Source organism: Lonchura striata, chromosome 14 (genome assembly GCF_046129695.1).
Source record: "Lonchura striata isolate bLonStr1 chromosome 14, bLonStr1.mat, whole genome shotgun sequence".
Lineage (NCBI taxonomy): Eukaryota > Metazoa > Chordata > Aves > Passeriformes > Estrildidae > Lonchura > Lonchura striata.
Genome location: NC_134616.1, coordinates 7,456,994 through 7,471,067, shown reverse-complemented (window position 1 = coordinate 7,471,067; position 14,074 = coordinate 7,456,994). Strand labels below are relative to the sequence as shown.

Sequence of the window (14,074 nt, the reverse complement as noted above, 5' to 3'; positions counted from 1 at the left end):
CAGGCAAACAGATCCTGGCACCTTTACTTGGGCTCCTAAGGCACTCACCCTCGCTCAGCAGGGCCTTATAATTTGCAGGCCAAGCCACAGATTTACTCCATGTGAATAATACAAGACGACTCATTCCCATGGCGAGTACTTAGCATCAAAATGAGAGAAGGGAAAAAACAAATATCTGCTGACACCATTTAAAATGAGAGACGATAACATCGCTCTAGGTAGACAATCCTTCCTGGAAGATAGCATGGAAAAAGGGGAGGATACACACCTTTTAAAAGAATAACATGCACTGCATAGCTTAGCAGGGAAGAGGTGACCAACTGCAAAAGCATTGCAAGCACAAATTCAGGTAAATCATCTATCCAGGGGCAGCAATTTGCACACATGGAAATCTGGAGAAAACAAACTAAAAGGATCCATTTATACAATTTCTATACTTAGGGGGCACGATAAGGAATTCTATTTCAGCAGCAGACACAGATAAAAAGCCTGGGAAACCTGTGGTGTTGCATTAGAGGTGAACAGAGAATTACAAAATGTTTTATTATAAATGCTCCAGCTTAAAGACTGAATTTCAGCAGAAGAGACAAGTCTGTGTTTAAATAGTATGACAAACTAGAACCTGAGCATTGCCCTAGAGATGGATCCATGCACTGCCCAGAGGTCTGGACTACACCAACTAAAATGAAGCTCACAGTTCCCCCCTCCAAAAACCAGTCTAAAAAGCAAACCAGTACATTACACATGGGTAAGTGGATCCCTATCACCTAAAAAGGAACTGCTGCATCAACTCAACCACACTGAATTGAAACTTCTCACTGAAATATTACATATGGCAAACACAGCAAATCAAGCAAGCTTGAGCTTCAGAGCTTTTAAGGGATTTTAAGAGCAAACACACACTGTTCAGTAAAGACATCCTCTCTTTCCTGCTTCCAGGCTGCAGTCACTCCCCAGTCAAGATTTTCTAGCATTTTGCAGAAGATTTTTCTCACATTTTCCTGATGGCTGCTAGGAGGCTGGAGCTGGGCAATGGAAATGCAAGATGCCATGTCTGTCTGACGTGGCAGTTCTTTGGTTGGATGTTTGCGCTGTTCTCAAAGCCCACCAAGAGAACCATCGCTCCTATTACTACCTTTGGATATTGAGATCTTTGCAAACTGTGCTTTTCAGTGCTCAGCCTCCCTCTCAATGAGTAGCCTCACGTTCCTAGTACCCAGTTTCCACACATTACTTCTAGTATGTCCATGGTCCAAAATGCCTGCTCCTATGAATGCTCCATACTCTTTCCCAACACATGTGAGTCATGCAATGGTTCAGTCCACTGACAAAGACAAGTTGTAACCACCAGTACAGAAGGGGTGTGCTACTGTGGGCATCAGTCACCAAATCCCAACTGTAGATTCATCATCATCACGTGTCCCTGCATTAGCCACAAAGAGAAATTTCATTTGCTTTCAGGCTCCTGACTGACCTGCAGGCACTGGTGACTAGGCCAGCCACGGTTTGACTTGTGCCTTTAGCAAGATCCATTTGCCAGACATTAGCAATGCAGTTATGCCATGGCCCAGCGTCCTCCAGTCCTGCCTGGGCCCCCCAAGTCCCTGTGCCAACACAACCACTTCTGTGACCACATGGAGAAGCTGAGTGATGGCTAAAATTAGCATCTTTTTTTTTCTTGTTATTCTGCAAGATTATTCTTACATTATAAGGATGTAAAAGACTGGAAAATAGGACCAGAAGCAGAACCACTTCCACAAGAGCACCAGCTTCAAAATTGATTTGCAAGCTATGTTGCAAAAAGCAAGAAAGCCAGCCTCTCTGTCTCTCTGCAGTCACAAGTTTTTGAGTTGCACTTTGAGATTCCCTTAAACGTGCAGAACAGCCCCTCAAAACTTCACATGTGATGGCATCATAAGTGCAAAATTCTAAGCTCCACATACTCCTCTTGCCAAGATGGGACAAGCCCAGGAGAAAATTTCTAGGTCAGTAAAGTTCTATGAATAACACATAAGTCTTATGCCAGCCATTTCCCAGCAGAGAATAAGAGGGCAGAGCAGGCCCCCATTGCTTGCTTGTGGAACAAAAACCTCTAGAAAGTCCTCTGTGTGGATTCAACATCTCAGAGGGACAAGTGCCCAGTACCCCGACTGTCAGTAACCTCCCTGCAGCACATGGTCCAGCACTGGGAGGGAGGAATGACAAGTCCAGATCCACTCCCTCTTTCTCCATGTGGGTCCCTCACTCCCTCACAACAGAGGAAAGGACGTGGCACGCTGAATTCTGCTGACCTGGCCAGATGCTGCAGGAGGTTAGGCAGGACAGTTTACAGCACCGTGTAGCTAATTTCCTTGCTGACCACCAGGTCTGCTTTGGGCCCCTGCCAACATATCCCAAAAGGCCCTTAAGGTAGAACCAGATCTGCAGTGGCCACACAGCTGTAAACCAGGTGCACACATAAAATTCAGCTGCTCCTAGGAAGGCCAACTGAGCCCAAAGTAGTCTGTTCCTTCTGCTATCAGCACATCCCATAATACCTAGAAGCTTCAGCACAGTCCATTGTCTTTGAAAAAGAAACACTCAAAACACTGAAATAGTTCTCAAAACTTTTCTGGGCCATCTCTACTTTAAAATGACTTTATTTAAATATATACCATGTCTATATATACACACACACACCAAGGGAAATTAGCACCCGTGAGCAGAGCTGGTGCCCACACACTGTACCTCTGCACAGCCTCCCAGGTCTGCCTGTGCAGCTCCACACCAGAACAACCCTACAGCAAACCAGAGCCGCTGAAGCTGCCCCAGGAAGATCCTGCCCCACTGGCAGGAGCACTGAAAAGACCACAGCCTGCAGGCTCTCCACCAGACTTGCTAATACCCATCGTTCTTGGGGTATGGAGAATAATGGGGGCAGGGAAATTTTAAGACCAAATTACAGAGTTCTTTAATTCCTTCACTTCTTCATGAAGCTGAACCCCCCAAGTCCTCCCTTCAGAATTTTCTTCCCTCCCAAGACCAAGACGCATGATTTGGATGTTCTTTAGTAAACAAAGCTCCAAGGAGCAGGACTGTGCCATGTAAGGTCTTTCTCCAACCTAGACAGCAGCACCATTGCAGCCTCCACATACTACCTTAACAGCAAAACACCCGCAAGGAGGACCCATAGGGGGAAAATATCTCTGCAACCCCATAGAAGCTGCTCTGTGGAAAATTGAACTGCATAACTTCTGCTTCTGTATAATCCCAGAATAACTAGCTTAATTCAGACTGATCCAACACAGACACCCGATAGTTTCAACATGGTATAGACTATAACCTCACTCTAATTACAGGATCATGTTACATGTCCAACAACTGCTGCAATTTAGTCTTGCCTGATACACCCCAGCTGAAAATTGCTCATCCCACCTCTTACTCTCTTACTTTTTGGCAACCTTTGAATGGAGGCAGGGATACCTCACAACACCTCAGCATCTGACACACTCGCATCCCAAGCCCCATAAAGATTAAGTCATTATTTCCTTGCGGTAACAAAGGCAATGACTTCCATCAGTGCAGAATAAACTAGTTTTGGGCAAATAGCACAGACACGACACTACTGTTCATACATTTCTCTATGCAAACACAATATAAGATTATAGCTAAAAGCCACAACACCACGAATTCCCACATCACTCCCCGAGCCCGGTGCTGGTCGCACACGGAGCCTATCTGAACAAGAGGGGAGTTTTCAGAGGCAAAACCTGCAGGACCAGCCAGTCGGACTTTCACTACCTCAAAGGCAGGGGATATTCCTTACAGCAGCGCACGTCTTGCCTTTGAGCTCAGAACTGCATCCACGGCTCCCGCTGCCATGAAACGGGAAGGTTTTCTCCCCGCAGCCGCTCTGCCGCGCCTGAGCCGAATGTTAACAGGTCTCTGCCTCGCCTCAGCTCCGCCACCGCCTCATGCTCGGCCGGGGAATGTTCCGCTGCCCGGGCGGACGAGCTGTCCGGCCATGGCTCGGCGATGATTCAGCAAGGGGGTGGCTCCCGGTGAGAAGGCACACCTCCTGCGAGCTGTCACACCGCGGGGCCGGGGCAAAATGGGAGAGAGAACTTGCTCTGTCTATCATGGCTGCACTTTTCAAAATGCGTAACCTGGCCTCGTAGGGGCGAGGGGGGCGAAGGGGAGAGGCGGGGGTGTATTGCTTCTATCAGCAGGCACATGGGAATAATTGAAGGAAACATCTCGAAGCTTTTACCGATGGCACAAGTAAATGAAGGAAAAGAAAAAGAAAGCCAAAAAAAAAAAAAAAAAAAAAAGAAAAGCCAGACACTTTGGGAGCCAGCATCAACTTCGCCAGGCTGTGTTCTTTGTTTCTAGGCAGACTCCAGTGCGGTGGCAAGAATGAACAAATGCGCATGTCTTCATAAGAGTCAAAAAAAAAAAAAAAAAAAAAAAAAAAAAGGGAAAGAAAAAATCCCCCCTCCCCTCCGGCCCCTCTCTCGCCGCTGCGGCGGCCGGAGCCCTCCGGAGAGTTTGGGCTGCTGTTCCAGAACTACAACTCCGCTTCCCGCTACTCCGAGCAGGGGCTTGCCACCCTGCCAGGAGTCCGGGGCTACGGCAGCGCCTGCAACACTTTCGGCTGCAAAAATTAGTTCTGGTGTGGGTTTTGTGATTTTTTTTTTTTTTTTTCCTATTAAAGAACGGAACGCCGCCCCCGCCACGCTCCTACCGCGCCAGCCGCCCTCCTCAGCCGCCCGCCGGAGCGGAGTCCGGGCCCGCCGCCGCCAGACAAAGGAGCGATGCGGAGCCGCGCCAGCACCCGCGGCCAGCCCGCCTGCGCTCCCGGGACAGCCGCAGCGGGACCGGGACCGGGACCAGCCGCCGCCGCGCCCCCTCCCCGGAGCGCGCCCCCCGTCCCCGGGCGCCCGCGGCTCGGGGGGGCACCGAGCGCCCCGCGGCCGCCCCGGCCTTACCTCGCAGGCAGCGGCGGCCGCTCCGTGCCACGCGCGGCGGCGCGGGGCGAGCCACGGGGGCCGGTTTAGCGCGGGGGCCGCCTGCGCGCCGCCATTTTAACGCCTCCCGCCCGCCCTCCGCCCCCCTCTCCCCCCGGCCACGCGCGGCGTGGAAATGCCACTCAGCGTCCCCCCTCGTCCTCCCCGTCCCCTCCGCCCCCGTCCCCGCCGTTACATTGACGCAGCGGCTCCTGGTCGCCGGGCCCGCCGCGGCGGAGCTATAGCAGCAGGGCAGCAGCAGCAGCCGCCGCCGTCGTGGCCCCTCCGCCGCCGCCTCCCGCCGCCGGGCGCACATGGTACGCTCCGGGGCCGCGCCGCGCCGCGCCCCGCCGGCCGCGCGCGCCGCCCGGCTGCTGCCATGGCAACCGCCCCGCGACCCCCGCCCCGCCGCGACCCGCGGGACGCGCCCCGGGCCGCCGCTCCCGCCGCCGCCCGGGATGCACGGGCACCTCCCGGCACCGCACCTCTGCCCGGCCGCTGTGCACACAGACACCGCGCCCCCGCACCCAGCCCGCCTGTCCCCAAAGCCACCGCCACCTGCTGAGCGGCTGCATCGCCACTGTCCCCAAGCCACCGCCATACCTCCCTGCCGTGTCTCTTTTCCGTCCCCAAATGCCCTCACACCTCCATGGCGTGTCTACTCCATCCCCAAGGCCACCATCGCACCCCACTGATGTGTCCCCTCTATCCCTGAAGCCACCATCACACCTCCTTGCTGGGGCCCCACTGTCCCCGAGACCATCGTGACATCCCCCCACTGACGGGCTGCATCCCTACTGTCCCCACATCACCATCAGGTATTCCTGCTGTGTCTCCTCTATCCCCAAAGCCACCATCACACATTCCCACTGTATCCACACAGTGCCCAAAGTCACTATCGCATGTCCCCACGGTGTCTCTGCTGTCTCCAAAACTGCCATCACACCTTCTTGTGTCCCCAAAACCAGCATCACATCCATGTTCTAAGGGGCTGTAGTCCCGTTGTCCACAAAGCCACCATGATACCTTCCCACTCTGTGCCCTCAGTCCCCAAAGCCGCTGTCACAGCTCCTTGATGAGGGGTTGAATCCCTATTGTCCCCAAACCACTGTCACATACCCCTGCTGTGTCCTCTCTGCCCCCAAAGCCACCATCACACCTTCTTGTGTGTCCCCACTGTTCACAAAGCCACCATCTCATCCCCAGTATTGTGTCCCTACTGTCCCAAAGCCACCACCATATCCCCCCACTGTGTCCTCTCTATTGCCAAAGCCACCATTACACCTTCCTGCTCTGCCTTCTCTGTCCCCAAAGCCACCATCATATCCCCCCACTGTACCCAAAGTCACCATCATACCTTCCCTCTCTGCACCCTGTGTCCCTAAAGCCACTCTTACATGTCCCCACTGTATCCCTGCTGTTCCCAAGGCCACTATTACACCTTCCCGCTCCGTTCCTGCTGTCCCCAAAGCCATCAGCACTTCCCCCACGGCACCCATCCTTATGCCCAAAAGCCATCATTGCACGCCCTCACTGAGGGGCTGTATCCTGCTATCCCCAAGCATCACATCACATCAACCAGACACATCTCATTTGTCCTCAAAGCCACCACCACAGCCTCCCGTCGCCGAAGCTGTTGTGTCACTCCACCCACCCCCCCTTCCCCGGAGGGGCCGTGTCCCCGCCAGGCTTGGCCACGCTTACCTGGGCAGTGGCACGGCTCTTCCACGCTGCAGTGCTCATTTTCACTCCTGTTTTGCAACAGAAGATTGCGTACGCCAGGACAGTCGCGAGGGAGAGTAGGCGCAATGTGAAGCAGATGAGCGAGTAAATCATGAAGCCGCCGTACATGTTCTGCATACTGCAAACGAGGAGCTAATTTCCTGGCAGCCGGCTTCAGGATGCTTCAAGCCTGTCTCTGCCGATGTGGCCCTTAAAAACCTCTCAAGCTGTGGCTGCAAGCAGCCCTGTTCCTTTCTGACTTTGGCATCTAATTCCCGCAAATATAGATAATTGAATTACGCATTCGTTAGGGTGAGCGGAAAACAACCGACAACCGCTGGATCACTGAGGAAAACAAAGTCAGTCACGTTTTTTTTTTCTTAATTCAGCATTTTTTGGGGTTTGGTGACATTTTATCAAGCATGAACTCAACCAGAGGCAGAGAGAAGCAGCTGAGGGTTGTTTATTGGACACAGAATAGCTCTCCCTGACAGCAGCACTAATGGAAATAACACTTATAAAACTGTTATGTTCGTGGTCTGAGCAGCAAAACGTGAGCCCTGGTTTCTGTGCCCTGTTCTGACAACCACTTCCCCAGTGAGCACCAGCAGACCACTTCACCTCCCTTCCTAGTTACCACCACTGATTCATAGTTGAGATCAATTAGTTAATGTTTGCAAAGTCAGTTGAAGATGACAAAGCGTTACATGCTGCTAATAAAACCATAATGATCCCACTGTTAAACATTAAACACACAATGAGGTGTAAAAAAATACCACATTTATGGAAAATTCCTGCAAGGACAAAGGATTAGCTCCTAAAAAATGAAGGATGAGCATAAATTTGCACCACAGGATTGCGTCTCAAGGGTTTGGCTTCTGCTTGAGTGTTTGCTACTGATTATTTGTGTGTCCATGGGCGCGCCACTTGGGCCAGCAGTCGCTGACCCACTTGAATGTGGCAACTTAATCCAGAGCTAGCCAAAAACCACCAGTAGGTTTTGGAAAAGGATGTTCCTTTCCATTTTGTGCCTCTGCTTCCCAGTCTGTAAACGGCATGAGGATTGCAGCTGTGTAGCCTGATTTTTGCAGGCAACATAATGCAGCAGTTAGCAAACCCTGGCACCATGGTCATTAGAAGCCTGGGGAGCTGTGCTGGCTGTGAGACACGTCACACCAGAGTGCGAGGAAGAAAAAAGTGGGCGTGTGGGACTTTCTAGGAGATTTTTCTTGGCAATGAGTCTTGCTTTAAATGTAGAACTGGTAGCTGTGCCACTGGTAGGGCCCCAGGTCGCCGCATGCAGAGCAGCGCATGTCTGATGCTCTGACCTACAGGCAAGAAGGAGGAGAGGAACCAGGAAAACCACATTTGTCTGTAGCTTTGGGCCTGCACGGGGCCACATTCATGGTGATAAGGCACTGGTGTTTCTAGCAGGGCAGAAGCCATGGGTGAGGATTTGCACAGCAGGAACTCCAGGTAGTGTAGGATTTGGCACAGTGATTTCAGGCAGGAGAACTCCTCTCCAAAAAGAGCAGCCCTTTGACAAGGCATCCCTCATTTCCTCCATCAAACTGCCCTTTGCAAGGAACACGCCTGAGCTGCAACAGCCTATTGCATCTTCCTCCTGAAATCTGATGCTGCCCTGCTTTGATGGCGATCAGTTTGATGACTGCAGAAAAGCTGAATCATGAAAGAGAGGTTATAAACAAGGTTATTTTTAACAAAGGAGATGAATCCCACATCATTCAGAAGTCAGGGCAAGGGACTGTCAGCTAGGTCTTGCAGGTCCCACTTCTGCCCCGACATTCTTTATGTCCTGGAGCAAATTAAAATCTCTCTAGCCTTTAATTTACCTCCTTGTAGCATGGACAATGCAGCAGAATCCAGTTGTGCTTTCTTTGTGCAGCAAAGCTCCTGGTGTGACAATAAAGCGATGCTGGGAGCTGCGTGATGCCCAGGGCTGGCTTGCACTGCCACCCGGCACCTTGCAGAGCTATTTTCAGCCATGCAAAATGATCGCACGCAGTATTTCAACAATGTTCATAGACATTTCAAATGCAGAGAGAGACTAACCAGTCTGATTCCTCTCTCCCATATTTCACAGTCTTACATTTCAATTCCCACATGAAGCCCAGTAACTTCTGCTTCATTTTGCTCACTGCAAACTCAAAATAGACAAGTTTTGTAACCCAGAGACTCATGCTGTGTCCTTCAGGCACTGGGGTGCTGCTGCTGAACACCAACCCAGGGGGAAGGAAGATAGATCTGGTTTAGCTACAGCTAACTGGGAAATTTCCTGAGTATACTACTTTCTCACATTTAAATTCTTCCAAGAAAAGCATATTTCATTTTTCCTACAAAAGATGACTCCACTCAGAGAAGCAGGAAGTTGAGGCTGGGGCTGGCCAGGATTCCATGCACTTCCCAAGAAATATGAACAACTCCACATAGAGATCCTTGCAAACCTGTCTTCTCTGCTTCATGCCCGAGTTAACAAGTGTTTTGGGTGTGTCTTCCCAACATTACAGAGATAACTACCAAGGTTAAAGAACTCTAGATTTTTTTAAAATGTTTTGTAAATATTCGTATTTAAATATATACACATGTGTATTTACAAGAACTTTAGGAGATTGTAAACTTCCCTGCCATACTTACTCAAAATGCTGTTAAAAGGACGTTTGCTCCTGGAGGAGCTCACCTTGCTCACTCAAGTTTTCTTTAAGTAGAGACTTCAACACAGAAAATATCAGATAGAACCCAAAGCAGAAATGGGTTGGATGTCAAGTGTGTTCTGCTCCCCCTGGCCCATCTTCACCTACCTGCTGTGGAAGCAGGCACCAAACCTGCACTGGCCTGGGGGACGCAGCAGAGCCTTGGCGAACCTCCAGCCTGGCTGGGAGAAGTGGAACAGGACCAACCTTGCAAGCCAGTTCCCTCTTGCTGGTGCCTGCAAGGACATGTGGCTGTGTGCCAGCAGATGGAATAACCATTGCCCCGTGCTAGTTATGGGGCAGGGATGCTGCAAGACTGTGCTAATTAGTGCTTGAGACGCCTCTGTGATCTGTAGATGAAAGGTGATTTACAGCTGCTAATTATTGCTCTCCTTCATGTGAAGTCTATTATTTCCTGGTGTCCCTCGTTTTGACTCATGCCACATCCCGTATTTGGCACAGGGCAAGTTCCTCATAGAGGTGGTGCTTTGCATCTCCAGCTGCCTGCACGCTGTACAAGCCTGAGATCTGCTCTCAGCATCCATTCGAGGCAGCCTGGCTGTGCCCATGCTTGGGAAACTTGGCCTGGAATTTGCATAAAGTTACAGCATTTGAGCAGGTGCTTAGCCAGTGGATTGAGAGGGGCTGCATTCAGTGCTGGGTACTCAGCTGGGCTGTGCACTCAACTCAGTGAGCAGTCAGAGGACCAGCTGGGTGAACCAGAGAGGAGAAACAGGAATATCCCGAGCTTCTCTGCTCGGGACTGCCCCAGGGAAGGGGAAGAAGCCAGAGAGGACCAGACTAGGGCCTCTTAGTCTATGGCTTCTCATCTGTGTCCCAAACCTCCTGGGCAGGAGTTACAAAGCAGAAGAGGTTCGTGTCTCTGGCAGGTGTCTGGAGGGAAGGGATATTAACGTGGTTTTGTGAACAGCCCATGGATAGCAGAAGGAACAAGTATTTTCAATGTCCTTCCCACGTTATGCCCCATGGCACATACAGGTTGCAAAAGTAAGTGACATTTTGCTCTTATTGCAAAATAAAACAGCACAAAATGACACATGGCGTAAGGTAGTTGTAACAACAGAGGAAGAAATATCCCTGATACTCTCCACCAAAACAATTCTAGCACAGAGTGGGATTTCCTTCCCCCTCACTCACTGTGCAGCTCTCCAGCTGGGAAGTAAATGGCCACTCACAGAAGCTGGCACAAGGCAGTCAGGGATTTTTACAACTGAAAGAGATCTACCTCCTGCCTAGCCCACAGCAGTCTCCACCTTCTTCCCTGAAGTCCACAAGATTTTAAACCTGCAAATTATGAGACTCTCAGGCAGTCTCACGTACCAGAGAACAAGGAGGACTTGTTGGGGCTTCCAGTCCCAGAGCAGCCCTCTCTCCATCACCCTGTTCCCTTGGCTCCACCAAGCCCTCCCAGCAGCTGTTTGCCTACACAGTGAATTGTTCTGGGGCTGCTGTTACTCTCCCCATGGACACAACAGTCACACTCTAATTCCAGCTTTGGCTTGCTCTCAACAAACCCATTTAGGTCCTGTGCCACCTCCCCGGGAGCCAACGATGGTAAGAGCCCTGCCTGTCCTCTGCAAAAACCCCACTAACATAAACACAGCTGCCCACAGATGTGTGACAGGAAGGAATCCGAGTGCTGAGCAGAAGCCAGGTTGCAGAGCTGCACCTCCATGACAATGCAGGTGTGTACAGAAATAGGCTGTCCCAGAAGTGTTTGTGCCAAGTGGGCTGATGGAGGCTGCAGCAGTTCTCTGGGCCAGTGGCACCCTCACACCCACCTGCAGATCCCTTTGTGGGGGCCATGAGACCCATGGTCCCTGCAGCCCATGCTGGAGGAACTTGGTGCTTCAGGCTGATGTTGTGATACTTCCCCTGCTCCACATTCCTGCAGTGTTGTGAATCCTCTGGGGTACTAAGAAAGCCACAAGCTAATTCCTTTTCTTGCTACAAGATGATCAACGGAGTGAGCCAAACACTGCTACGGGGAGTGTGGTTACTCATTAGAGGTCCCACCTATGCTCCAAAGGGAAAACACAGAAAGATCCCCACCATAAAATCTGCCAACTGCTGTGTTGCATTTTTTTGCTGCAGCATTTTCTTCAGAAGGCTTTGTCCTGAATTCCTCAATGTGTCAGGGCAGAGGGGCCTTGGGTCCCAAGTTGCTTTGCACATCATTCACCCTCATGGCAGTGAAACCCAGAATTTGCTGGAACAGGATCCCGCATTGTATTCCTGCACTTCTGTATGGATTCTACTAACTATGGGAAATTCTGAAAATACATCTTCAAAACCTAACCCTGCTCAAGTAGAAGCTGATTTTAATGACCACTGCTGAGCATTAGCCTTAAATGGGTTACGAAGGACTGAGCAGAGATACAGGCCATGAGCACCACTTAGAAATTGACATTTTACATAAAAGGTTGATAAACCAGGATCATTTTGACACCTTCAATAGGATAAATCATGGTAGAGTATTAGAATTCTTTTATTTTTAGCAGCCGAATGGTTGCAAATAACAGTTTTTAATAACCACAAATGATGACATCAAACTGCCACACCCCTAACTGAAATCATTACTCACTTCTTCTGGCAGGTAGGGAGGGATTTCTTAGTGTTCCTCCTCCTTTTAAACAACCTCTGCAGCAAAGAAACATTAAAAGGTGGAAAAAACACACAATGTTGCGTGGTGGTGACATTGACAAATGTGATGGTGCGGGCTGTACATGACGTTGTGATTTTTTATTAATAACTCTGCACTGCAGAGCTCAGTTAGGAAAAGAAGGAGTGCCTGAGTGCGTGGGGAGGACAGCTTTGTTCTTTGGACTTGCAAGAGAAAGAACCTAACGTCAAAGGTAGAAATACAGGAAGGGAACAAGGCTCACAAAGGAGGCAATGGGCTGTGGGTGGCTCTGAGCATCAGGTACAAGCAGCAAACAAGACCCCAGCCATCAGGTATCCAGGCTTTCAAATCAATTGACTTGGATCAACAAGAGGGCAGGGAAAGATGCTCTCAATTTGTGGAGCAGATAAGAGAGGTCCAGTTGTTTTAAACAAAAGGGTTTGGGAGTTTTTCTTTGCTGTTATGGCGGATTACCCACAGAAAAATGCTTGGTCCCTTGCTCCAGCAAGGGAGTGTTCTGGAGTGTTCTTGTCCCCCCGGCCCACACAAATCACCCATGCGGCGGCGTGCAGAGCCAGGCAAGATGGGGAAGGAGAGATTCTTCTCCAAAGCCAGCAAATGGCTCCACACCCCCCATTTGCCCCATTTCCAGGCAGCCACGGAGGAGCTGCTCCGCAGGGAGGACACGGGAGCTGGAGAGCAGCCGGGCTCGGCCCCGCAGAGGGCCCGAGTGCCAGCGGGCGATGAACACACTGTCCCCAGTCACGCCGCTGCACGCCGAGGGGAAGGAAACCAAGCTTCAAAGGGAGGGAGGCAGGAGGGGCCCGAGTTTCCGGGGGCGGCTGCTCCCCAGTGTTTGTCATCATCCGAAAGAAGAGTGAAAGTTTTCACTCTTGGGATAATTATTAAAGACATCTGGGTCTTGCTTTCACATGCCCTCTTCTTTTTTGTTTTATTTAATTAACTGTAAACCCCATCCTGACTGCTAAACAGGGATCTGCGGAATTGAAGCTTGTATAAATGTGGTGATTTATGTTCCTTTGGAAGTGAACTGGCATTTCTGAGGAACCCCACCCAAGCCTAGCAAATACCATGGGAGCGCACTGACTCACTGGCTGCTGGCTTCGCTCCTCTCCCTCGATGGCTGGAGCCTGCAGCCAGCTTGGGCACATGTGAGACAGTCCCGGTAAGTGAACCCGGGTCCCCAGAGACACCTTACACTGAGGAAGCGCCTGCCAAAACCTCCGGCTCCCAGGGGAGGCTCAGAAGGGAAGAACAGCCGCGCTGCAAGGCTGAGTCAAGCTGTAATCACCGGAGCGATGCGCTGCAGGAAGCAGCGTGCTGGCACAGCCTCTGCCTCCAGCGAGGCTAAGAACCTGCTGCCAATTAACAAGCGTTCGAGTCACCCGAAGGCAGAGGAGAGCCCCGCCGAGTGGCAGAAGCCCCTTTGCTTTGCTGCACTGTGAGAGCAGCCGGGAGGGTAGATGAGCATGAGGAAGCTCTAAAAAAAATCCGGTGCTGCCTGCAGAAAGATCAGTCGAGGCAGCAATACCCGCTGAGCACCTGACACAGAGGAGCCTGACTTACAGAAATCTGTTCAGCCATTTGTAGGTGTGATCTTGGTTAAATAAATAAAGAAAAATACATTACCACATTGTTAAAATGACCCCTGCCTCCTCAGTGCTCTGCTCCCTCACATTAATGCAATTGTGTTTGATGAATTGAATGAGAAAAGTCCCTTTTGACTGCAGTGCTCCCAACAGGCTGCAGAGCCACCCTTACCGGCTGCCTCTTGCCTGGCTCATGGGGCACGTCCCAGCTCTTGCATACATCCCATATACAACAAAATCCCCTGGAACCACCAGTTCACTGCCCCACTCACCCTAAGGAGACCCTTTTCCCATTCACCCAGAGAGAGCAACACTGATCATGGGTGTACCTGGGTGGTGTTTGCCTGAAAGAGCATGTACTGGGCTCCTACAGTTCCTAAATGCCATAAAGTGAACCAGCTG

At 50.9% G+C, this 14,074-nt stretch overlaps 2 protein-coding genes across 8 annotated transcripts in view; both read right to left on the bottom strand.

Moving 5' to 3' along the window:
- Positions 1-5,288, bottom strand: part of MBNL3 (muscleblind like splicing regulator 3) — an 86,767-nt gene extending 81,479 nt beyond the window's left edge. For 4 of the 7 annotated variants that reach the window (XR_002467117.3, XR_004148308.2, XM_021548437.3 and 1 more), the window contains exon 1: positions 5,182-5,288. The gene's annotated coding sequence lies outside the window, so the exon portion shown is untranslated. Of the gene's footprint in view, positions 1-3,780; positions 4,013-4,967; positions 5,056-5,181 lie in introns of those variants that run through there. The other 3 variants (XM_077786507.1, XM_077786506.1, XM_021548439.3) reach the window with 3 other exon arrangements.
- The window catches only part of PLS3 (plastin 3), a 763,062-nt gene that overhangs the window by 274,159 nt on the left and 474,829 nt on the right, over positions 1-14,074 (bottom strand). The gene's annotated exons all lie outside the window — the stretch shown is intronic.